The following is a 27,008-nucleotide window of genomic DNA, read 5'->3' on the forward strand; positions in this document are numbered from 1 at the left end:
AGTTTGTTAAAATTCTGTATGGTCTATAAAGACCCTAAATATTTCTACTCCCACAACTTTTTTGAAGACAACAAAATGCCTTTTCACATTAGGATATTTACCAACAAGATATATTTGGAAGGTTTCAATGGTGTTATCGATATAATCATTCTTCCTTGGGCCGTAATCTCCTAAACTACTCTAATACCATGAGAAGTATTTATAGAGTAACGTACATGCATGGCACCGTTTTAGATGTCTTTTCAAATAAGAAGAGTTGGTGCCCCCCAAATGCTCACAGTTTGATTGTATATGAGGCTGAGAATAATCAGTATTTTAACCCAGAGATAACATGGTCTGAGTGGAAGAAACAAAATTTGCTTGGAAGAATTAAGGTAGCTAGTAGTCAGAGACACAGGCATGGTGCCAGAGGAATAGCATATACAATAAAATGCTTGTCTTAACTATTTTCATTCATTCCATTTAGGATTGTTAATATTAATTCAAATAATTTTAGGGTTCTTCTTTTTCTCACCTCAATTTTGTGGCAATTTTGTCTCATTTGATTTTTGTATCAGATTTCATTGATGTTGAAGATGAACTAATCGAATTTATCATTACTTTTAGGGTATTTCTAATTTCTTTTATGTATGTTAAATATAGATTCCCATACATTTTTCTTGTTATTCTCAACCCTTTTGACTTTACTCGTATTTATAGTCTTTAGCAGATACATTTTGTGTGAATTATTTCACATTTTACATTGCCTTATTCATCTAAAGGCCATATGTACTTCTGAATATTTTCCCAATAGAATAGATGGTTTGTAAGTATGCACAATCACATTTATTTACACACTTTCAAACAATGACATGAAGAGATGATTCTTTTTTTTAAATCAACTTTATTGATGTTTAATTTACATACAATTAACTGCGTTCACGTGAGGTATAATAATTCAATGAGTTTTGACAGATGCATATACTCATGAAATCACTATCACAGTCAAGTTACAGAGCATTTCCATCCCCCCAAATTTGCTCATGCGCATTTGAGTCAGTCACTTCCTTTCCCTCTGGTCCCAGACAACCATTGATCTGTTTTTTCCAGTTTGCCTTTCCTAGAATTTCAAATAAATGGAATCATACAACCTGTACTCTTTTGTGTCTGGCTTGTTCCACTGAACATAATGTTTTTGAGATTCATCACATTATTATGTGTATCAATAGTTCTTTCCTTTTCTTTGCGGATTTTGTTGTATGTATATATCACGTTTTGTTTATCCATTCTCCTGATGATGGACATTGCGTTATTTTCATTTTGGGGCTATTCTGAATAATGATGCTATGAATATTTGTGTGCACATCTTTGTCTGGACTTACATTTCGTTTTTCTTTGGAAATTACCTAGGAATGGAATGCTGAGTCATATGGTTAGTGTATGTATAACATTTTAATAAAAAACTGGCAAACTGGCAAATGCTGTTCCAAAATGGAGGTGACATTTTTGTACTTTATTTTATTTTTATATTCCCACCAGCAGTGTGTGAGTGTTACAGTTTCTCCATATACTCACCAACCCTCAGCATTGTCAGTCTTTTAAATTTTAGTCTAATTTAAATAGGTATAAAGTAGTGTCTCATTGTGCTTTTAATTTGTGTTCTCCTAATGATTAATGAAGCTGGTTCTCTTTTTGTGTGCTAGGTGGCCATTCATATATCTTTTTTGATGAAAAATTTGGGTCAAGTATTTTGCCCATTTTTTATTGGATTGTTTAGTTATTGAGTTGTAAGAATTCTTTTTCTGGATTCAAATTGTTTGTCAGATACATGTATTACAACTGTTCTCTCCCTTTCTTTGGCTTGCCTTTCATTTTTTAATATTGCTTTTGAAATGCAAATATTTGGGATTTTTTAAAAATCCAACATTATTTTTATAGGTTGTGCTTATTTGAGAAATCTTCGCCTATCCTAAGGTCAAAGGTTTCCTTCTGTGTTTTCTTCAACATTTTTAAGATTAAGAAATAGATAATAGTATGATGGACTAATCTCTTTTCTTGGTAAGGAAAGATATCCCGGAGTATTAGGGAAAAGAACGAAATGTGATTTCCTAAATTGTGAAAAAAGGGAGATAATTATTGAATTGTTTGTGATTAAACAAAACTTCTTTCTGTCCTTCTTGTCTCTGAGAAAAACTTATTCTGAATGCTTTCCCTCTCAGAAGATTCGCTTTAATTCAAATACTCTGAATACAGTAACATTAAATGATCAAGTCATTGGCAAGAAAAACTTATTGTCTTAGAGTTGAGGAAATATTTTATATTCTTTATGTGCAAATTGAAATATATCAAATATATGCTTTATGAAATTCTATTATATTTAATCAAATCTTTATTTTACTGGTTACAGATTTGTCATGGTTCCATCTAAACATTTTAAAAAGAAAAATGGGTTTAAGTCATGTACTTATTTTTTTCCAACAAGAGGACTTGGATGAAAGACTGATAGTATAAACTCTAAGTAAGTGTGTTTAGGAGTGAGTTCATCTTTGACATGATAAATAAGGTAAGATAGAGACTTAAAATGAATTTTTTAGCTACCAACAATGTAACTGACATTATCAGAAGGACCAGACTAATAGCTACCTTCATTCTGCAGTGAGTAATAGACTGTGTCTCTTTTTCTTAGTAATATTCTTTCCATGCAGAAACTTATAGACCATTCTAAAGTGGTGATCTGAATAACTCAGAATAATAAGTCAAATCTGACAGGACTATATGTGGCTTCAGTGAAACAATAGAAATCTGAGGTTTTATTTACTGATGATCACGGCCCCCGGTTGTTTGGCTGTCCTGGAGTGAAACAATGGAACATAAAACCCAACTGTTGTGTTGTGATATAATATTGCATTTAAGGTAGGCTAGTGCTCTCACTTAATCTGAGCTCATCTGCAAAGCGCTCCTTTGGTGGAGACATTTCTGACAAGGTACTGTTCTTGGCACTTCTCACAGGCTTATGTTGATGGGCTATCTGAATGGGAGATACTGCATCATCATGAACTGTGTGTTAATAATTGTTTGCAGTGACACTATCTCGGGAGTAGAGATGATAATATCAATAAGCATTCCCTATATGTTTTAGATACTATAAGTTATTTAAACTTTTCTTTACCTATCACTGTTTTAAGGGAAAATTTTCAGAGTTTGCTTAAATTCAAGCTAGTCTCCAGGTTGCATGATCTCCTGAAGATGTGCATTGGGTTCCCCAGAAGTTATCTCTAGATTATAAAAGTATCCTTTACAGTGAGCAAATAACTTTTTGGCCTCTGGATCATTAATATTTGTAGGTGATGTTTCTTACTGCTTAAAATAAATCAGCAATTGAAGCTAGCAGTAGTCATTTCAGTATAGAATTTGTGAACTCATTTTACTATGATAATCTTTTCTAATTTCTGTATTTCTTAACACATTAGTTTTTCAATTCCCATATTAACATACATTCAATAAACCTTCCATTGTGTATCTTAACAATGAACCAACCAATAACATAGGTAAAATTTTATCCATTATTTATATGAGGATGCATGTGAAATTATAACACTTAAAAAATGAAGGCATTCAAAACTTTGTTGCAAAATAGAGACTCAAAGCTGTCTTGTACCCTCCTGGCTTGTTCTGGAAAAACAATGCTTGAACAATTTCATCCCTTCCAGCTTTAAACCTCCAAGACCTTTCTTAATGATTTTCTCTCCTCAGAAGGCACGTATGCTGGCTAGGAATAAAACCATTGGCACTGTTTTTTAGGAAGAAGATTGTGTTAATGAGCTACAATAAACTCAAATCTCCACTACATTTTGCACAGAGTCTTTTATCCCATACTCGAGAAATACTACTCAAATCATCAGTCAGAGCATAACTTTGTTACAGAAGATTGTCTTGTTCATATGATGTTATACAAAGTTCCATACACAACTCTTCCATAGGTTAGACTGTTTTATAATGCTTTCATACTCTGTTCTTTTCAGTTCAGGTGAGAATTAAGATAATGATATTGAGGGAAAAATAAATTGAAGATGTTTGAGTTCCAGAAAACCAAGAAGACTAAATAATTTGTAAAATGCAAAGCAAGGATTTTAACATTTTTTCAAACAAACAAAAAATGACTGCTTAGATGACATCAACAATTTACTCTTAATGCTTCTTAATTTATTCCTTGTATATGAACTTCTGTACAATTTAAAACAATTAAAAGCATCCTTAATTTGCTTTTCATTTTGAACTTTGCAGTAACAGTGTGTATCTATTATGGATTCTCGGAGAAGCCTCTCAGGTTCAACCCGAGTTTGTCCTCTCTTCTTCACATTCTCACCCTTCCTATGTTAGCCAGGCCTATTAGTCAGGGATTTCATTTTACCACCTCAAAACTGCTAAGGCAACCTTGTCATTGTAATTTTCACGCCCTTTCTTTTTCTTTGTTCTATATGTCAGTGAAATCTTATCTCCACAGTCCTCTGTCATAGGTTAATAGCTTGGAACAAAGTTCAATTAGAGTCTCTAACATAATAAAACAAAATGCACAGATGAAAAATTAGTAGCCACTGCCCTCTTTTCTAGTTTATTCAAGTAGTGTTTGTTGAATTTTGCCCATCAGTGAAACTGAAGTAGTGGATATGATGGGGAATTCTCAAATGTGTGCAAACACATTGATTTGGGAATCTTTAATGCAACTGTGTTGTTTTAGAAGATGTTCCAATGACATTGTAGTGCCCTGGAAAAGTTCTTAGCATAGATTTTATTCTCTCTTGTATTTAACCAGATTGCTGAATCCAGAAACTCTAAGTAATGTAGGGGAATTTCACATCTGAACACTACCTTAACATTTTAAAGCTTTTTGAAAAGAAGTATTGGTTCATTTCCATATACTGCATTTATTCAATTAAAATCACCTTTGCTAAAAGGTTAAAGTGTGGGTCACTGTCTGCACTCTTTCTACTCGAGCTGCTGTCTGCTCAAGGTCATTTGGAAATTATGTGGCAGAGAAATTTTCCAAAGAAATAAGAGGTATTAGTGCAAATCTACCAGCTGAATTATTTAAGAATATATTGACACTATTGAACATTATCAACAATCCCACTGCCGTCACTTCCTCCTCCTCTAGTCAATGAGCTGTTAAAAGACACAATTTGTTGTACTATGTAGCTAACAAGAAATAAATAACATGCAGCAGGTGCTACACAGGAAGGCACTGAGTGTTATTGTACTAACTGTGCCTGACTAATTCTAGCCAAAACAACAATTCTGTATTCAGTAAAGGAGAAGAACAGATAATTTAATGGAGATTTGGAGCCTAGTTGTTTGTGATGTCAGGGTTATACTCAGAAAATAGAACCAAGTGAGAGACATGGCTAGAGGAAATCCTCTGCTACAGAGATTTATACTCAGCTCGTGAGCATCCAATTCAATGAAAGATAACAGTATGCAGATGATTTAAAATATTGGATAATCCAAAATTTTTCTATGTGTTTTTTAAAACAAGTATGTGATGATTTTGGCCTGGATTCACCCTCTACACTGTATTTCTTTTAATGTTAAAAGTAACTTGCATTCCCTGAGCATATCATAGAAACATGCTAAAGGAAGGTGAGAAGCAGAGTATAACAAAGGGGAAGAAAGCTGGAAATGACATTTTGACATTTATAATGTGTAGAGGAAACAGAGTCAACATGGATTTTGAATGATACAGGTATCTGTTTTGTCTCTTCTACCAATGAGTTGATTTATATTAATCTGATCATTTATTTATTCAATAACTACTAATTATTGTGTAATATATGGCACCTACTATATGTCAAGAACTGTGGACAGAGCAAAACTCGAGTCAAATGCAGTACTGCTCTTGTGGCGACTGTGTTCCGCAGGAGTAAGTAGACAATTATTAAGTTAAAAAGGTAATTATCGGTTGATGTGAATGTTAGTTATGAAGGAAATAAAAAGGGTACAGACACTTAGAGAGAGCTTCTATGGTAAGGTTTCCTTTGAGCTGAAGGATGAGAATGGATCAGTCACAGGAATTGCAGAGGGAGATTTTCCTGGGCAAGGAACAGCAAATGAGATGTCTTGGAGATGACCAAAGTGTTGCCAGGTTCAAAGAGCAGGAAAGAAGCTGATGTGGTTGGAGCATCGTAACTAATGTTGAGCATAATTTTAGAAGACAAAAGTGGACAAGTGGGCAAGACCCAGATCAACAGAGGGCCTCTTAAGCAGTGGTTGGAAGCTTAGTTTTCATCCTGAAAGCAATGGACACTATTGAAGGATTTTAAGAAGGTGAGCAACTTGAGCTGATTGATTTCTCTACAAAGAGATGACTGTTCTCTCCGTGGAGAAGGAGTTGTTAGGAGGTTATTGCAAAAGAATTGATAAATTGTGGACCAGGATGGAGATTGCAGAGGTGAAGAGAAATGTGGGGATTGATGCATATTGTGGAGGTTAAACTGACATGACTTGCTCAGGAACAGGGTAAAGGGCAAGGAAAAGAAAGAGATCAATGATGACTCCATATTTTTGGGCAGGGAAATACAAGAACATGGTTGGTATTCTATTACCCATGATCCACTGAAAAGGAAGAGATTGAAGATGCAGGAAATCGGAGCAAGTGAAGTGGAGAAGTTTTTCTTCTTGGGTGGGGAAAATTTGCCCTGAGCTAACACCTATTGCCAATCTTCCTCTTTTTACTTGAGGAAGATTCACCCTGAGCTAACATCTGTGCCAGTCTTCCTCTGTTTTGTATGTGGGTTGCCACCACAGCATGGCTGCTGACGAGTGGTGTAGGTCCATGCCCGGGAACCAAACCCAGGCTCTGAAACAGAGCACGCTGAACTTAACCACTAAGCCACAAGGCTAGCCCTATAGAGAAGTATTTTAAAGAGAAGTACTAATCAGTATAAGATTCTAAACTCCATGAACAGTATTTGTGCATCTGCATTACACTTAATCTGACATAATATGATTATTATCATAGAATAGTAGGGTTGGATGCACCTTTAGAGCTCATCAGATGCAAATTTCTCATTTTACAACTGACCAAATGAAGGTGCAGATAAGAGGTGAGACTAACACCTTGTCTCACAGCTAATTAGTGAATTGGGGAATGTCCAGTTAGCTCCATTTGTTGACAAAGGGGGAGTGTAGGGAGGAGAAAGCCTTTTCTTACTTGATGTCATAACTGGTCCATTTGCTTCTGTGAGCCAACCTAGTACCTCTTCAGCAAGCCAATAGGTAGAATAATGGCTGAGATTGAGATGTAGTTAACTTTAGTACATGCCATGCTGTGTCACCCAGATTCTCTTCAGGACTGAAGCACTCATTCCCCCCAGCTGCTAGAACTGTTGGCAGCCATTTTCAGCTGAGTCACTTTCTGAGACTTGCCTCATCTGAAGAGAGTTACTTTGCCTCATGTCCCATCCTCGTCCTGTGGGCACCCTGCATCCAGTGATTGGTTGATGAAGAAGTATAAAGGTTTCTGTCTTTCATCCCAATTCAGGACAACTCTGAAGAGTCAGCAAAGACTCCTGTAGGATCTGCAGAGGGTTTTGTTTGGATTACCTTACAATTTAACTTCTCTCTCTGCCCAGTCCTATTTCCTTCCAGGTTGTTGATCCCAAGAAGACAAGTAATCTTCCTGCTTGGAAATTTTCATCTCAGGATCTGCTTCCTCAGGGATCCTGACCTACAAAACCCACAAAAGATATGACCAATAATTAAAACTGTAACACACCAATCCTGGGGTTAATCAGAGGCAGCTTGGATATTTTAAAAAGTAACAACTGGGGGGCTGGCCCCATGGCTGAGTGGTTAAGTTTGCGTGCTCCACTGCAGGTGGCCCAGTGTTTCGTTGGTTCGAATCCTGGGCGCGGACATGGCACTGCTCATCAAACCACGCTGAGGCAGCGTCCCACATGCCACAACTAGAAGGACCCACAACAAAGAATAAACAACTATGTGCTGGGGGGCTTTGGGGAGAAAAAGGAAAAAAATAAAATCTTAAAAAAAAAAGTCACAACTGGTAGGTGGGTTATTTTAGCAAGGGGAATGATTGAAGTCAGACTGTATGTCAGGCTTATGATGGTGTAAAATTGACTCCATTTGGAAGGAAACCTTAGCTAGTGATTGAGAGTTTGTGGGTATCAGGTTTTGGCCTAGTAGAGAAGTAGCAGACAAAAATCTTAGAAATTATCAGAGCCTCGCCTAAGGCTTAGAAGTGGTTCCAGGACTAACAGATAGCTTTTGGTTAAGCATAAAACATTGAAACTCAGTGAACAAGAAAACTGTACTTAGGGGAGGGCACATCGATACCCATGGCTAACATGAGTCTGAGTGTATGAACATGTAGCTAATTGCAGACCTTTCCTTCTGGTGGATATATGGCTTCTGGTTACTCCCCTCCATGGTCAGTGTGAGCTCTAGAGCTGGACGAGCCTGCCTCTTCAGAGAGAGATGTAACAGAGAGAGGTTGGAGAAGGTGAGAGCTGGGAGTTCAAGACAAAGAAACTGTATGCATTTCTGGGAAGAAAAATTGCCTTACTAAAGGAAACTTACTAAAAATTTCCGTACTAAAGGAAATTTTTCTTTCATTCTCACATTTCTAGATTCCTTCTGCTATCCAAGAAGAACATTTAGTTTATCAAGGCAGTGGTAGCATTCAAATCCATTTTTATAAGCACTGTAGCCATTTCTCAAAACCTTGCCCTGTTAATAAGTCCTGTAATCTACAAATAGAGCCCATCCAGAGGTAAATGAACTCAGTAAAAGGGTCAAATTGATACCAATGTCCCAAGCAATTGAAAACTTGTGTGTATGTGTATGTGTTTTTGTATGATTTTGCTAACTAGTGTCCCAAATTAAATATTTTCAAAGCAGTCTTACTTCTGCAAAATTATGTAAGACTACAGAGAAAACTATCATTGGAACCCCCAAGAATAGGAAATTTGTAATAGAGGACTCATGCTGAAAAGTACTAAAGGGGCTGTTAATCAAGCTAAGTGGTTAATAAGGAAGTGAACACTAACATCTTTTTAGTTAAGTCCTACCTGTAACCACTTCTGTTAGTTGCAAAGGGCTCATGATGACTTACAAATTTTACTAGCCGATACCTACCTCCAATAATTATCACACCACTCTAGTGACTAAAATTGATGGAAAGAAAGGAAAATAGTGAAATAAATTGGTAAAACTGGCAACTGTGAAAGTTAATAGGTGTGACAAAAAATTGTAGATTCCCAGAACTCAGTTCTCTCTAAATGCTAAGAACTTCTCTGAAAAAGAAAATTCCTGAGAATAGTTGATTGACATACAAATAAAAGTTTAAATAACAAAGTATGGGAGATGGATTACAAAGTGGACTTTAAATTTTTAAAGAAGGTGATGCATTATGGGGTGAGGTTTCCAAAGGTTATGCAACAATGAAACTTGACAGCTTATTCCAAGATATATATCAAATGAGAGTATGACAGATAGTAGTATATATCATGAAGATAAAATATTTGGTTACCAATCATAGAAATGAGAGAGGACTGTTCACTTTGAACCAAATTCATTCCTGACTTGTTTTACTGCTGATTTAACTTCATAAAAGCTAACAGTAGTGCTGAGATAACTGGATATTCAGATGCAAAAGAATGAAATTGACCCTTAACTGATATCATATACAAAAATTAACTCCAAATGGATCAAAGAACTGAATATAAGAAGTAAAAAGCTGTAAAACTACTAGAAGCAAACATGGAGTAAATCTTCATGACAATGAATTGGGTAGTGCTTTCTTAGATATGACACCAAAAGCCCATGCAACAAAAGAAAAAATAAATAAATTGGACTTCATCAAAATTAAAAATATTTGTGCATTAAAGGACACTATAAAGAGATTGGGACACAATCCACAGAATGGGAGAAAATATTTGCAAATCATATATGATAAGAGTCTAGTATCCAGAATATAGAAAGAACTTTTGCAACTCAACAACAAAAAGACAAACAACTTAATTAAAAACTGGGCAAAGGACTTGAATAAATATTTCTCCAAAGAATGTATACAAATGGCCAATAAGCGCGTGAAAAGATGCTCAACATCATGAGTCACCAGGGAAATGCAAATCAAACCAAATGAGATATTGCTTTACATTCACTAACATGGTTATAATAACAATAAAAAAATAAAATAAAACCATGAAAATAGCAAGTTTTGGTAAAGATGTAGAGAAGTTGGAACTCTCATACATTCCTGGTTGGAATGTGAAATGGTACAGCCACTGTGGAAAACAGTTTGGCAGTTCCTCAAAAAGTTAGACATAAAATTGCGATATGGCCTAGCAGTTACTTTCCTAGGAATATCCGCAAGAGAAATGAAAACATATTTCCACACAGAAAGTTGTACACAGATGTGTATAGCAGAATTATTCATAATATCTCAAAGGTGCAAACAACCCATTCACTGTGTGAATGGAAAAGTAAAATGGGCTATAAATACACAATGGAATATTATTTAGCCATAAAAAGGAAGGGAATTTTGACACCTGCTACAACATCGATGAACCTTGAAGACGTTATGTTAAGTGAAATAAGCAAGTCACAAAAGGACAAATATTATATAATTCTACTTGTATGAGATACCTAGAGTAGTTAAATTCGTAGAGACAGAAAGTAGAATGGTGGTTACTAGGGGTGAGGGGAAGGGCGAGTGTGGAGTGACTACTTAATGGGTGAAAGGTTTTCTTTTAGGGTGATGAAAATATTTTGGAATGAATAGAGGTTATGGTGCACAACACTGTGAATGTGTTAAATGCTACTGAACTGTACACTTCGAAATGGTTAAAATGGTAAATTTTATGTTATGTGTATTTTACTACAATTAAAAAATAAAAGGTAGCATTTACAATGAGCAGAATTAATCCTTGAGCTTAATTCTAATCATCAAGAAGGAGCTGTTGGGCTAAGAGGTTGGTTAATGATAATCTGGGAATATAATGTCAGATTCTAAGACAGAAGATGAGTCTAAAGCAATGAGTTACTATTTAAGAAGTTATTTTTGACAATGCAATCAAAGCGATCCCAATGCAGAAGAAAAGAAAAAGGCATAAGCGATCGCCTGTCAAGATGGCTAAAATCTAGACTTTGTTCAAGTTGGAGAAAGCAAAAACAAAAACTAAAAGCTAAAGGACAGGGCAAGGCAAAGAAACTTCTCTGAAATTGTATGAGGTGAGAAAGGAAGAGATCAACTACTTGAGGAAAATGTTATATTTACAGAGTTAAGGAAGAAAACAATCTATTCAAATTTTATTTCGTTTCGTTGTAAAATCCAGTAATTTGTATATTTTTTTCCCTTTTCTCCTGCTTTTTGGAAGCCTGTTTTTTCTGGAATAATCAAGAAAGTCTCCCTTTCATTCTGTGATGTATGTGTGTATATGTGTATGTGTTCTTGGGGCTGGAAATGATGAGGAATTAAAAGAGGATTTGTAATGCACAGCCTTTCCATTCAAGACTAGCACCCGTCATTCTCAGAAGGGAGGCTGTACTTGTAGGTGATTTACTTGGGGAAACAAAAGAAAGGAAGAAGTAAGCTAGACAATTTTGAAGAAGTACAGATTTGGGGATGACTTTCTGTAAAATCTCTTACTTATAATAAAGCCAAAAAACTTAGACAGAATGGAATTGAAATTAAATCCATCACATGAACCAGAGAGGGGAAGAAATGAGAGTCTAGAAACAGTTACGTTCATGTATGAAAGCATGAGGGGAAGAAATGAGAGACCAGAAACAGTTAAATTCATATGTGAAAGCATGACACTTGACAGTTGTGGCATTAAAAATCGGTAGGGAAAGTATGGGCTCTTCAGTACATGGTGCTAGGACAATTGGTTATCCATATGGAAAAAGGTAAAATTAGATCCTGGTGACAGAATAAATTCCAGGTGGCTTAAAACTCTGAAAGTGAAAAGCAAAACTTTAAAAATTCTACAGTCAAAAATAGGAATATTTTTATGACCTCAGGTTAAGGAAGGATTTCATCAAGGAAAAGATTAATAAATTTGGCCTCATTAAAGTTGCATTTTCTATACATCAAAAGGGACCATTAAAAAAAAAAAAACAGACAGAAAAATAAGCCGCTGACAGAGGGGAGATATTGGAAAACCTATAGCCACCAAAGGATAAGCATTAAGAACGTTAGCAGTAGGAAAAAGACAAACTACCTAATAGTAAAATGAGCAAAAGGAATAAACAGGCATTTTATAGAAGAAGAAACATAAATGTCCAATAAAGTGATCTGCAACTTCACTAGTTATGATGGAAATTCAAATTAAACTAATATACCATTTGAAACCCAGCAGATTGCCAAAAGTGAATGAAGATGCTAGTGTTGAGAGGGTAAAGAGCAATGGGAGCTCTCCTACAGTTTTGTGGCGCTGGGAATTGGTACAGTCGCTTTGAAGAGCAATTTGGCAATGTTCAATCGGAAAAAAATGAAAGACCAAGATATTTTCAGCAGACAAAAAATAAATTGTAGGGTTTATTCATACAACAGTTAAAATGAATGAACTAGAATAAGTATCAATATAGAAAAATATAAAATATTATATTCTTTTGATATAATGAATCTTTTTTTGGACAAAATGGAGAAAAGTTACTTTGAAGGTGTTACTCATGGAGCACACAGTTCACTGACATTTTAGCTGGTTGGATAGCCCTAACCACAAAGTATTGATTAATGGATTGGGTAAGGTGTTGTATCCATTAGCATTTTTGATAATTAACAAACCATCCCAAAACTTAGTGGCTTAAAACAGCTACCATTTTATTTAGCTCATGATTTTATGGGTTGGCCAGGATGACTGAGACTGCTTAGGTGGTTGGGGCTCTTACCATGTGGTGTTACATCTTCTAGTAGATTAGCCCAGGCTTCATGTGGCAATCTCTGGATTCTAAAGACCAGCAAGTGAGGACACATGCCAAAGCACAAGTACTTTCTCGGACCATTGCTAGTGTTGCGTGGTCCAAAGCAACTCACATGGCCAAGCCCAGATTTAGGGCTGGAGAAATAGACTCCACCTCTTAATGTGAGGAGCTATAACGTTACATCACTAAAGGGTATTCATACAGGTATGGGAAGAATTCGTGGACGGTTTTGCAATCTATTACAGGGTCTTTATAGGATTATCTGTACTTGGTCTATGAAACTTTTATATCAGTTACTTGGGTGATATTCCTCAACTTAGGGCCAGCTTAAGATGCAGCTTTTAGTAGAATGGCTTTACCCCCATTTTAGTACCCAGGACCATTAGGTCTAACCAGTTTCTTCCAGTGGAAGAATCTATGGGCTTCTTCTGGGCCTGACCATGTCTAGTGAAGTGGCGTTCCCTGGTGCAGCCTACTTCAGGGGCTGCCATGTGGTTCAGCCTCCAAAGGTTAGGACAGACATCACTTCCCAAGACTGGCTAAGAAGTATAAGATTCTGCTTCCCCAGTAATGTAGAGGTTCTGTTTGTGGGGAGAGAGTTCTCCTTGGTGAGGTCTTTAAAGTGGTTCCAATAAAACAACTGAAAACAAATCAGCAGCATTTGGCTCAGCCTGGAAAGCAAATAAGTCCTTCTGTAGAGATTTATTCTTCCCCAGATTAGCAGAGAGGAAAGACAATGAATCAGTGAAATTCAGCCACGTCGGCTTTCCTGTAACCTGAGAACTCTCCTCAGGAGTAGAGGTGCGATGAAAACCTAGCCCTTGAGGTCAAATGGGTTTCCCTTCTTTGTCTCCAACTTTCTAGGTGGACTGTGGTTGAACGTAGGTAATGGCAATCAGCTAAGCAGTAACCAACTTGGCTTCAAACTGTGATAAAAAATATTAGGGGGGAGGGGGGAGGGGGAGAGGGAACAGGGTGGAGGGAGCAGACCAGAGTTATGCCAAAACCTTAATGGTTACCCTCCATTTGGTAGCTGAGGTGTGAGTCATCAGTGTTTTCTTCTTTATGTTTTCTGCATTTTTCAATAGCTATAATGAGCACATATTATGTTAAAAATTGGGGAGGGAAAGAGACTTTCCCAGAGCCAGGATTTAAATCCAGGCCAGAGACTATACGTTATTCACATTTATGCTTCATACCTATTTTAATCCTACATAGGTGCCACTCTCTAAATGTTTATTGAATGCATGTAAAATTATAGGGAGTTCAATTTGGCTCAGCGTGAGAAAGAATTTTCTGGGATGTAAAGTAGCTCAAAAACGCAGTGCTCTGTCAAGCAGTAAACGCCATCTCTATAAGCAGCCAGACAGAGGCTGGATTAAACAAGCAATATCTTGGAAAGAGTTAATAGTCTGATTGCAGATTTCAGGTAAGGCATCCTGGGGGAACTTGCGTTCAATGGATGAGTAGAATTTCAGATAAAAAAGTAAAGGATAGGTGGCAATGAAAGAATAGGAAAAAGAAACGACTAGATGACACTAAAAGCCCCCACCTAACTAGCATTTTCGTATATCACAGCTTGAATGATTGGATTCTTTTAAAGAAAAATACTATGTTTTCAATCTTAACGTGGATTTCCTGTATCCTGGTAAGTCATTTCTGCCATTTCCCTCTGTCTCATCCCAGTATCGGACTGTTTTACTAAAATTTATGATAAAATAGTATTCCCTATTCACTTTACATCTCTCCTTTTTTGGTGAAAATTTAACTTTTATTTTCTACTTTTGGAAACTTCTCAAATTTTGCCACTAGCTTTAACCAGTAAAACACCACTGATGCATCATATGATGATAATATATCATCATTTTATAATGTAGAATTATATTTCATCTTCTATTCTCTTTATTGTGTGTCAGCTTAAATACAAGACCTGTGATATTTAAAAACATCAATACCTACTGTGTATTCCTCGGAGAAGTCTAGCGTCTCTGAAATATTGTGATTTCTTGTCAGGCGTTGTCACCAAGCGAGTTTATGTTTTGAATTGGTGAACAAAGAGCCAAACTTAAGAATGCACTTGGGCTTTGTTCTTCAAAAGTTGCTCTGAATGACAATTAAAAGGAAGAAAGTACAGAAAATATAGCAGCAGAACTCACTGGAATGTTTCTCAGGCTTTTCCATAAGGTGTCGACAGTTCTCTGTCAACTTGTAGGCTTGAAAAACCAAAAGCAATCTTGTCAGGTGTTCTGCCGCATCCCTCCCAAATCCTCCCTGGTGCTGGGAGCTTGGTTCAGATGTTCCCGTGTTATGTAATTTATTCTGTCTCTAAATGTCATTCCCCCACTCTCTCATGATTTGCTTTCAGATTGGATGCCTACAGCATACCGCCAATTACCCTGAACGTGCTTATGGCACAGAGCTGGCTCTATCTTACATTGATAGTATATTGGGAAAATTAAGTTGTTAACAAAAATAGTGAAAGTTTCACAGTAAAATATGCATGTATTTTAGATATATTTTAATCCAAATATTTCGATTTATCCAAATATTTGTTCAATAGTTTGCTATTTTTTTAATTGAGGGAACTTCCTGACCATTACATTGTTTGCTTATTTTTGTATTTCTTTACAGATAATCACACTAATATACAATTTTATTGACTCACTTACTGGCATGATATATGTCTCTTTGAGTTCTTGGGGTGATTCCGTCAGTGGTCTTTGACCAAACAGTAAGAATGAGCACTCTGTCACTGCAGAAGCGTTTTTCCTGGTCACATAGAAATATAAGTGAATGTGAGCTTATGCTTCCCTTTCGTTTTGCCAACTATCTTTCCAAAGGGAGGTAAATAATTACTTTTACTGAGTTTGAAGTTAAGGATTTGAAAAGGGCACTTGTAAACCATAAATTTGCTATTTCCTTTAAAATCAAGATCTAAGTAAATGAAAAGTAGTGAAAAATATTTTAATAAGGCTTTTAATAAAAATACACTTTTAAAAAATGAGGTAGTTTCCATTTGCTGGGGATTTCAAGGTATTTTAAAATCACCGATTATGATTCTGTTAATCGTCTAAAATATTTAGTCATTAAATGTCTATTGGGGTAAACTGGTTTGTTATCTTAAATTGTTCTACCTGATCTTAAGTATCAATTTTTTCGTTGAAGGAAAAAATGCCTACATGCTTTCCATTTCCTGTACAATGGAGGTGGTGTAATAATCGCAAAAAGCCATTAGAACTACCTTGTAAGTCTTTTATTATACCAAACACTTGTGGAGAGCCAACTCATTTTCCAGAAATGAAGAAGGAAATATAGTAGCTGAGAATCTCCATGTTCAGAATACATCTTTCATTTACTTTAACTATTCAGGTCTCATCCTAAAGAATTCCTTATAGGAATCTCTATGGCAATCTGGTGTTTAGACCAGAGAGGAAAGCACATAAGGCATGGGCATTTTACCAGTCTTTCTGCTCTTTGTCAGATGCTGTTTGGTTATCACCTAGAGGGTACTTCTGTGCCTCAATTTCCCACATTTATCAAAGATGACAATATAGCTCTGTAGTATATACATTAAAAAAATAACAGATTAAATTTTCAATTTGGTTAACTTTTCTCTATGCATGAATATATAGACATTTGTACGTGTAGTCATATATAAATTCCTAATATTCAAATGTAAATACAAAACCTAAAGCTTATTCTTTAGAATGGCAGGACATTAAAATATTCATGCCAGTTTTTCCAATATATCAATTTATAGGACTAGATCTGGCAAAGCTATCATTTGTAATGACGACTGGAATGCAGATGGATTTTAGTGACTGTATATAGAAACTGGGGGGAAGGGCGTAGCAATCATTCTTTGTTTTTTAGGATGAAGCAGAAAAATCTGCTCTCTCCTGTACATGGAGGAATTTGTTAGAAGCAAGGGCGAAAATAAGGAATTACCAATCAGCTAGTAATTACATTTCTTTTATCTTCCCAATTCACTAATATTTTTACACTCTGAAAATATATGGCTATTTTTACACAGATATATTACTGACTTTTGGATGAATACCAGTATTTTTCATTTGTACCCAGGAGCATATTACTGGATCTAAATACTTGTTAACGAGTCATCAGCAATTTTATTATAGGCATCTCAGGCATAAAAACTGATAAACATTTTGTTCCATTCTTAAGTAAATCAGTAATGATTCTCAACCATAGGATACAAGCTTTCTATGGGGTGCGATTCAGAAGGCCGGATGAAGAAGGCACTTTTCAAAATACTTCTCCTCATTTAAATATATATCCCTAATTAAGATGTGCTGCCATAATGGGTCATTGTTGCCAATAGGATTGTACATATAACGTTTCTCAAGAGTTGGGATAGAAAAGTTTGCGAATTACTGATTTAGGGGATAAGATGATGTTTTATCAATGTAAGAATTTATGGCCATATTCAAGTGAAAATGCCAAATCATCTGAAATAGTAGTGATTAGAAGGTAGGTAGATAGAAGGAAGACTAAAATTAGCCCTTAGTGTTTAATGAGACCCTCAAAATATTTTAATTAATATTAGATTGCCAGATTATTCACTTACATTCAAGTAATCAAATCCATATGTATGTTTCCTCTTGCTGCTCCCCCTGTTCACCAACTAGTATTTTATTATCTTCCCCTGTTTCAGCAGGAATACGTGGAAAGGTTTGGTAGTTCCATGTCTACACAAACCTCACTAAGGCAGCTTTTAGTAGCAGAAATTGTGATATTATACTGTTCTTATATAAATGAAAAAAATGTGCTACATTTTATAAATGCCAATAGACAATTTCTAAGACAGCATATTCAGAGCTCATAATTACAGGGAATGGGGAAGAAGTCTATCTTCAAAATGAACCCTTTTCCCCTAAAATTTACATTCACCATTAGATTGCTGCTGAAAGTATGTAAAATCTGTATGTCTTTGATTCAGTAGCCCTATATTGATAAATTCTTGATTTAAAAAAAAGTGAGATTTATGGAAAGGGCTCTCTATGCTTTCTTTTAGTATTTCTAAAATATAAGGGCAAAGATTCTTACCCATTGCTCACAGCTTTCTTGGGGGATGTAAGTGCCTCCTCCTACTTTTTGGCCCATTTCTGAGTTATCAGTAGAGACTCACTAGTTGGAAGAATGGTGAGGACTAAAGAGCCCTGTCTCTCTTCTTCATTACACTGAGACCCTGTTAGCTCTATTAGTAGGGAGCAAAACAAGAGATGCTTTTATTTTTGCCTGTTGTTCGAATAAATGGAGGCTGTGAATATTTAGAGCAGTCTATTTTTAAATACTAACTCCCTTCAATATTTTAAAAGGAAGATTTCCAATGGAAAAAAAAATATTTAGGGATCAGCCCCTAGAAAAGAGGAATGTGATTTTTCCCACGTATTCTAAACATGTTATCTACAGGAGTAAATTAAATGATCTCAGAATTTACAGTCGGGGGTTACACCTTAATTTGAAGTTCATTGCTTCCCAAAATATCACCTTCACAATTCCCTTTCAGAATATTTGCTTTCAGCTGAAATAAAAAGCATATAATCTACCATTTTAATCATTTTATCAAAGATAAAATAAATTCATCCTCTCCACATAGACCTTTGCACCCTGGTAACCAAGTAAATCGGCCTGATACTTGTAGGTAAAGCGCCCGATTGGTTTTACCCTGTACACGTTAATAAATACACAAGGTAAAAATAGAAACAAGAGTAGATGAATAATAAAGATAAGGGGTATTTATTGCTTTATGTTACTCTTTTAAATATATATGCAGGGTGGATGTTGCAATTAAAGCATATAAGATCTCTGTTTGAAAATTTGTCAATATATCAATATAGCCTTTTTCTTAACACATTTCACTCATAAATTATGATTAGAATTTTAGTAATTTATGGAACAATAATCGATTAATTATTAATATTGATTGTATAATTAAAACAAATTCTAAAATTATCTGTATATATATTTAGAGAGAGAGAGAGAGAGAGAACAAATAGACACTTGATAGTTCTTTAAACATTTGGTTGCAGTGTATGCCTGGGCAGTGGCCAACATGTAGAAACATATGCACAAGCCCTTGGCACTAAGTTAATTAAATGTATATTTAAATAATCAAGAAAACAGGTCACTCTAAATTTTGTGAAAACATGATATGTGTATGTCATTTTTGTTTAATGATCTTGGAGCTCTGTCTTTGATTGGTACTTGCAGACATATTCTTGAAATATCACCATGGCAAAAATAAAGATTCATTGAATGAATGAATGTAACATTCTAAACTTTGAATATTTGATTGTGTTTTGTATTTTACAGTTATGTGTTCATTGCATTTGGAAATTCTCACCAACTTTAGTGGATTTGTATCTAGTGAGTAATTTAAAGAAAGAACAGAAAAAGCATAACTGTTCTCCTGAATGTTTTGACTCTCCTGGGCCTGTCAAGCCACTCAGATTCTGTAGAGAGCACTGTAGTTACTAGAAATGAAATAATAACATTAATTTTAAAGTTTGGTTTTGTGGGTGAAACATCATTACCTTGGAAATCATTTCAGAAGTTTTCTCCTTCCAATTAGCTCCCTTAATGTAATTTGAAATTAATTTTTTCCTAAGGCTTGGCGAGTTGCTCTTCCTCCTCCTTTGCCTCTTTTTCTGCTTCTTGTTTGCTAAATTCTACAATCCAAAGTGTGTAAGTTTAAGGTTACCTTAGAAACAAGCAAATAGATTTTGTATTCTTGTGGCATTTCCACAAGTACTATAGGAATTGAGCACGGCACCCTTAGTTGTTTCTCTTCTCGAATCATTTAAGGGAAAAACATTCTAACAGTCTATGGCCTCCAATATATACTAATTTTACCCAATACCCAATACCCAGAAGTTTCTTAACTAAGGGTTTATTTTGACAATGAAAAAGATATTGTACAGTGTTTTCTCTCCCTTAACAGCCAAAATGTGTTTGCCAATGCTTCCTTTGGAAACATAGACAGTAATAGGTAGAATGGTTTTAAAATCATTTTGAATGTTCTTGGCTTTCTTAACCACTCGAAAGAAAACTTTTGATTTAGCAAAACTAGTTTGAGTTCAGAAATACTTTAAGAAGTATTTTACTACCAAGTAAAATATTTTTAGTGTATTTTAAATACTTTTTTTTTTTGAGCATATGCTTGCTTGTCTGTGTAGACAAGTTATACTGTTTATCTTACCTTAGAGAATTTTTTTACTAATTTAAGTGTGCTGACTAAGCTTTTATTTTGAAGGGGATATCAGAGGAGGGATATTTTCAGAGTTAATTTCTTTGCCCATCTTAAAATTAACAGTAGTTTTTCTTTTCTGTTAATGACAAAGTGTTTATTTTTTCAAAATGAGGAATCTGTTCTTCTTTCAAATATGAAAAATTTGAAGCCATTTGTGAAATATCTTTCTAAATATACCTCCCACCCACTTATTAGGAAGTAGTTGCATAAGGAAACAGTAGATTGTAGTGTGTATGTGGGACTTATTCAGCCCGCAACCATTAACACATATGTATTATAGCCAAGTAATTAACAAAATACAAATAAAATGTAAAAGTATGAAATAAAATCCTAGTTTAACATAATGATACCCGCAGTAATTCACTGTGGCTATGAATGAGGGCTCTGAGGTCAGAATGCCTATCCAACAACTTTGATGCTTCCACTGACAAGCTGTGACCTTAGGCAAGTTAGTTTACCTCTGTGAAATGGGCACAATATTGCACCTAACTCATAGAGCTGTTGTGAGATTTAATGGAGATGTTATGTATGGAATGCATACAACAGAGTTTCCGGCATGTAGCAAGCCAGAGCCCCACACTCGATTGTGTAGTTTTTACATGGCCCAAAGCTGGCCAGTTGAGGAGATGAATAGCAGGTGAACGGGCTGAAAGTCACCCCCTGCCTCTCTTGCTGTCCATGCCCTTGCCTGCTGGGCAGGGTCAGTCAGAAGGAAGTGTCCTTTTATTTTGAACAAAGTACCAGGTAGTATAGTGGTGGTTCTGTATGTCAGCTGTCTTTATTATTATCATCCTAAACAAGAACACATACCCTCCTTTTCCAGATGCTCTTTGGTGATTTTGAAGTCAGCCAGTCATCCACATAATCATTATGAAAGTATGGCGGTAACAACACTTCCTCCACAAGGTAATTAGAAAGAGAATAAGGAAAATATCCAAGTGACTGTATTTAAGCTCCATTTAGCATCATTGTTATTATATAAAGCTTATCAATCCGGAGAAAGATAGCCATAGTTAAGATTCAGCATTTGTAATAATTAAGGTAAAATGCATGGTGGTGAGATAGGGTTATTCGCAATGAGACAGCCATTAAAGGACAAGATGTGCCTTTTGAACTTCCACTGGAGTTATAGAATAAAATAGGAGGTAGAATATGATTAGAAACAGCATGAAGAGGACCATTTTTGAAATTAATAGTGATAATTGACAATAACCACAAAGTTACTGTAACTGGTAGGATGGAGGGGTGTTTGAGTTGGTGAAGTGTACCATGTTCCTATTTCACTGAAGTAAAATGTACAGAGGAATATTTTTAAACTGAAATCTTATTTTTAAAATGTCATACATAGGGCTTTAATTAAAGGACAATGAAGGAGGAAATAATAAATCAGGAACCTTAGGTCTCGGAGAGATACAGAGCATATGAAATCTGTTATATTTTGAAACTAACACTGGAGTAGAAAACCGGGAGCTTTCTCATGTTTTCAGTGATACTAAGGAAATTAAGTCTGAGTTCTATCTCTACGAGGAGACTGTTTCATGTAACCATTTCACTGACTCCACCTTGCCTTTCTGCTTCCTGAAGCTAGAGACAAACCATGTTTTTATCCTTGAACCTCTCTTCTCTCTCTTCTACCGCCTCTATTTGGATATCCTTTGGATGTATTAGGTTGGCAATTTCACATAGTTCTACATTGTAGATATGGCCACAAACCTTTGAGATCTCAAACCTTTGAGATCACATTGACTCCCTTCCCTTTCTCAGCTACCATATCTGGCTTCCCAAGCACACAGATCTTTTTTCTGTCTTTAATTCATCTTCTCCTTTCCTTTCCTTTCCTTTGGCACAGCAGAAACACCATACCTCATCTCTTGTGAGTTGAAATCCTTAAGTAGTCTTGGGATTCCTTTCTGGCTCCCTATTTCTTCCTACACCAATCAGCTGTCCTTAAGGGTAGAATTCAAGCACCACTGACTACACTGTGGCTCCAGTCTAGATTTCCAGACCTATCTTGCCCTAATCCCATGTAAATAGCCTCATTAGAGACATCATGGACCACTACATGTTCCTTGTTATGATGTACCTGTTGCTGTTTTGTGTTCCTGTTTTGTTCTTTCTTGGTCCTTCTCTACCCTTTCCTTAAGCTAAACTCTGTGTTTCTCATTCTCAACCTGAGTACACTTATAACAATGCTTTTCAGATGGGTTCTCACTAACCGCCGTAAATTACACTCAGCCTGTCTGCCATAGTTCTGGGGAATCTGCACTTTCAACTTGTAAAAGGAAAGAAACCTTATACTTATTTGTGTATCTACAGCCCTTCACACAGTGAGTGATTACAGTGGTTTCGTTGTTTGTCTTCCCAGCGGATCATAAGCTGCATAAAGATACCTTCAGTGTGCATTGTACTGTACCATTGCTTGAGACAATGCCTGGCAGGTAGCATATGCTTCATAAATACCATAGAATAAATCTTGCAGAATTTTGATACTCAATACATGTTTTAAAACACGTACACGTGAATTTTATAATTCTTCCTGCTGCTGTAGGAAGGAGGTCCCCTAACTTACTTTGTAATGTTTAATCTTATAGAGTATAGAAAGGAAAAATGGAAATTTTGTTATAAAATTAATTGAAGAGACTTGAGAAATTATCAGCCGTTTGGTTAAGAAATGCATTTTTCGTTTTCCTAACACATGAAAATTTATATACTATAAAAGAAATGGTCATTCCAACATTTAAGCAGTTACACAAATTCTGTTCTATATTGTGAGAAAAGGCCCTCTTTTTAATGTTAGGGCAGCTGAGCGTATCCAAAATAACTGAGAAGTTTATTGCCATTATTATCATTAAATATATTATTACATCTTTGTAAAATCATCAAATAAGATGAAGTACACTCCTAATAATGTGTGGTTTAGAATAACTGTGAAGAAAATAACTTATAAAGTGTGTTAATGATAAGAGGATTACCTGATTAAAATCTCAACAGCACAGATATCCATGACTTAAATTAAAAAGAAAAATTAAGGGGGAAAAAAAAAGACAAGCAGTATTTGTATTCCTGCGTTTCAGGTGAGATATCTACATTTTCCTCGTATTTTTCCTACTCATTATCTGTAGAAACCCATGGAAGTAAGTCTCTGTGCAGCTCCAAATGCCCCCATTCCATTGTAGATGGTATTTCCAATAAGGGCACTGTTTCTTGCAAAGAATATTACATCTCACTAATTGTCCTACAAATCCCATTCTTAATTAAAATCAAAATCTTCATCGTAACAACTTTACTCTATAGCTTGCAAATGTGTGTTCTTGTTTGTTTGGAGGACGATGCTCTGGATACATCGGGTTTTTTTTTTTTTTTTTTTTTTCCTTTCAGAAAGGAGCAGCCCTGGTGAGAAAAATTTACAGCAATTGATTTTGTTTGTTTGTGGCTGCAGCCACAAAAACTCTCAAGCAAAACTAAATAGTGCTTGTGGGGCACAGGCCTGGCGGTTCATGGGCACACAGTAAATTTTATAATACCGTTAATGCTAGACAATAAGACAAGGTATAATAATTCCAATTTCATCATTTGTCTCTGTTTTGTACGAAATTGTACACTCCATCATGCATATGCTGGCTCTAATGTGACATATTTAATTCTGCATTTAGTCTCTGCTTTGTTACACATGCACGAAAATAGCAAGTCAGCTTCTCAAATGCCACGTACCAGCCCTCTAACAACAACAACAAAAAAATTAAATACAAGATAAGTTTGAATAACAGTAATGGTGGGAAAATCTATCCCAGGGTTCATTCTTTTTACAGGGAGTTGGCAAACCGGGAAGAATAGACTTTGTCATGTGCAAATATGGTGACCATAAATGGTGCTGGAGGCTTTTCCATTGTCCTCTGGGTTTGCCATGAGAGAAAGCGGGTGAGAGAAAGAAAGACACGTTTGATAGAGTTGTGAAGAATGTTTGAATGGCTATTGGGTGTTGAGCATTGTCTCGCAGTGACCTCAATTCGGTACAGTAGAGACCCTTGAAAGCACTGTCTGAAGTCACAATACCACTATTCTCCTCCATTTACTAAAAGGGATTAGTTAAAAGGGTGACGTTCCGTGCAGAGAGTTCCAAGTATTCCATGAAACAAAAGGCTCTGAAATGTTTTTGAAGTTATTTTTAATTGAGTTGAACTAATTTAATAAAGGTCCTAAGGAGGAAAAAAAAATAAAGGAATGTGATTGTTTTATGATTCCTCACAGATGGAATGGACATTTATAGCATACTTTTCCTTTAGTGTTCCAGAGAACAGTAGCTCCATTTACAGCTACTGTTAGCAATTTAAAACTGCTCCAAAATGAAGTCTTTCAAGAAGTTGACAGCTTATAAATAAATCTGTCTGATAAAATTGAACATAAACTGCATCTGTGGTTAGTTTGCCAAAATTAATTCTACATTTAATTAGAGATAGCAGTCAAACATATTTAATAAAAAACAGTCTTGGAGAGTAAATCAAATGAAGTCAGATTTTAGCAGACGTTTTGCATTTTTTTGCAAGGAGTGATGAAATGACCTCACCTCTCTGATTCCCAGTTATATGGCAGCGGAAGCTCTGTAGAGTTATGGGGAAGCCAATGAGTTCACACTGTCTGGAAAGGTTCCTTGCTCAGCTTAGGGTAAAGAGAGAAAACGATCATTTTGTGATTTTGCTTAATTCCATCATTGGGTTTTACTTTGATGCCATATGTATTAAACTAACACGTTAATAAGCATATTACTGCTAATGATTACACAGACCAAGCTAAGGTAATCCTAATTTATTTATGCACAAGTACATAGAATTGTCCTTAAAAATTTTTTTTTGTCTTCCCTGGCAATCTTGTTTTTTATTTTTTCAGTTTAACCATTGCAATGAGACATACTAAAATCATACACTAGATACAATGCCATTTCTTCCCCCACAAAGACTTTAAAAGTCAGCTTTGCTTATCAAATATTTGTGCTCTCTCTGCATGGTTTAGGCAATGTGGCATAGCTCTGGAATCCGGGGGAAGATGCAAAAGCACACGGATCAATCAGAATGCAGCAAACAATATTTTGGAACAAAAGTGACTTACAGTTCAAAGGGCAAAGAAGCAGATCTTCAAACATTAGAAGTTTCAACACACAGTCCATAGTCCTGGGGGAAGTATACAGACAGACAATAGAAACTAGTATTAGCAATAACGGTTTCAAATACATATAAAAATTATATATGCCTGCACAAATGCATGCAAAAACTAAAGTCACTTAAGCCAAATTTTATTTTGATCGATTTAACCCGTGTGATGTTACTTTCTGCAATATGAAAGAATTTAGGAAATATTGTGGGAGATAACGTTGCTGTACTTAATTAATATCAAATTTGGATTAGACATTAAACATTTATTTATTTAGCTCCTCTATATTCTTAGCATTGCCATAGTAAAGATAGTTAATCTATAGTAAAGATTTTTCCAAAATGTCTACATGTTTTTGGTGTCATGTAGTTATTTATACAATTTCTGACTGAAATATGCAAAGGCATTTTTTTCAGTTCTTCCAAGTTTCATTTAGTTATATTGTCCTTGCAGAAGAGTGTTTTTATTTTACATACATAATTTGTCTCCCATGTAACTCTATCAAAATTTTGCTAAAATGTTGTAGAATAATGGAAAGCAAAAGTAGTACACCCTTAGTCCTGAATGTTAAACAATATATCATTGTTTGAAGTTTGCTTATAGTCCAAGTAAATAAAGTAGTAGTAAATGTATACAGCACAAAAATTCTATCTACCGGTCACTTTTAGTCTACTGTGGAATAATTCTGGTGTTTTAAAACTCATAGGTAGACTTAAATATGAATGCGTTACAGTTGTTTCATCATCTATCAAAATACAAACCACCTATAGATTATAACTAGATAAAAAAAGATATTAAAAAATCAAGTATCTTGGGGCTGGCCCAGTGGCATAGTGGTTAAGTTTGCATGCTCTGCTTCAGCGGCCTGGGCTTTACAAGTTTGGATCCCTGGCGCAGACCTAGACACTGCTCATCAAATCATGCTGTGGTGGTGTCCCACATACAACAAATAAAGGAAGATTGGTAGAGATGTTAGCTCAGGGCCAATCTTTTTCACCAAAAAAAAAAAGAAAATCAAGTATCTCTAAAAAAGGAGTTGACCAGTTCAATCATGCTATGAAATCTAAATCACCGATGACACATCCCAAAGGACTGGCTGATCTCCTGAGCAATTTATATATTGTACCCAAGGAAATGGTCATTTTAATCAACGGTTTCAAATTGAGTATGTGTTCACTACCATTGCAGGATTAGGATATTATTACTGCAACTTTGTGGATAAATACTAAGTGATTTGCCGTCTCATTTAATAAAAGGTATAAGTAAAACAAACATCTTCCTTAATTTAGGAAACATAAAATATAATATCTCTTATTTTCATGTCATGCTTTTGCAGGTGTTTGAAAAAAAACTTCTTTAAAATTTCATTAGCAACTTTATCATTTATAAAATAAAGTGCTTCAGAAATAAGGGTTAACGGTTCCGTGGTTCCTTGCGGTCTAGTTAGAAAAGCCCGTCCAGCAGTAGATTGTATTTTGGGAAATCACTTACTCTCCCTGGGTCAAGGTTTCTCCATCTTTAAAGTGAAAGTATTGATTCAATAAATTCTAAAACAGCTTCTCGGTCTTTAATTCCATGGCTAGAGCATTTCTACCCATTCTACTTATCTCTAATTTCAAACAAATGCCATGTATTTTCATTGTTTTGTCCACTTTCACGAGGTGACACT

General features: G+C 35.5%; 1 protein-coding gene and 1 long non-coding RNA gene across 7 annotated transcripts in view; one reads left to right on the top strand and one right to left on the bottom strand.

Annotated features, from left to right (window-relative positions):
• Positions 1-27,008, top strand: part of SOX5 (SRY-box transcription factor 5) — a 952,037-nt gene that overhangs the window by 410,747 nt on the left and 514,282 nt on the right. The window lies entirely within an intron of this gene.
• LOC124227404 (uncharacterized) lies at positions 6,914-25,362 on the bottom strand. The gene is made up of 3 exons (XR_006885475.1): positions 25,298-25,362; positions 24,759-24,850; positions 6,914-7,702 (listed from the first exon to the last, which is right to left on the bottom strand). It is a non-coding gene; the product is annotated as an uncharacterized LOC124227404 (long non-coding RNA).

Source organism: Equus quagga, chromosome 1 (assembly GCF_021613505.1).
Source record: "Equus quagga isolate Etosha38 chromosome 1, UCLA_HA_Equagga_1.0, whole genome shotgun sequence".
Lineage (NCBI taxonomy): Eukaryota > Metazoa > Chordata > Mammalia > Perissodactyla > Equidae > Equus > Equus quagga.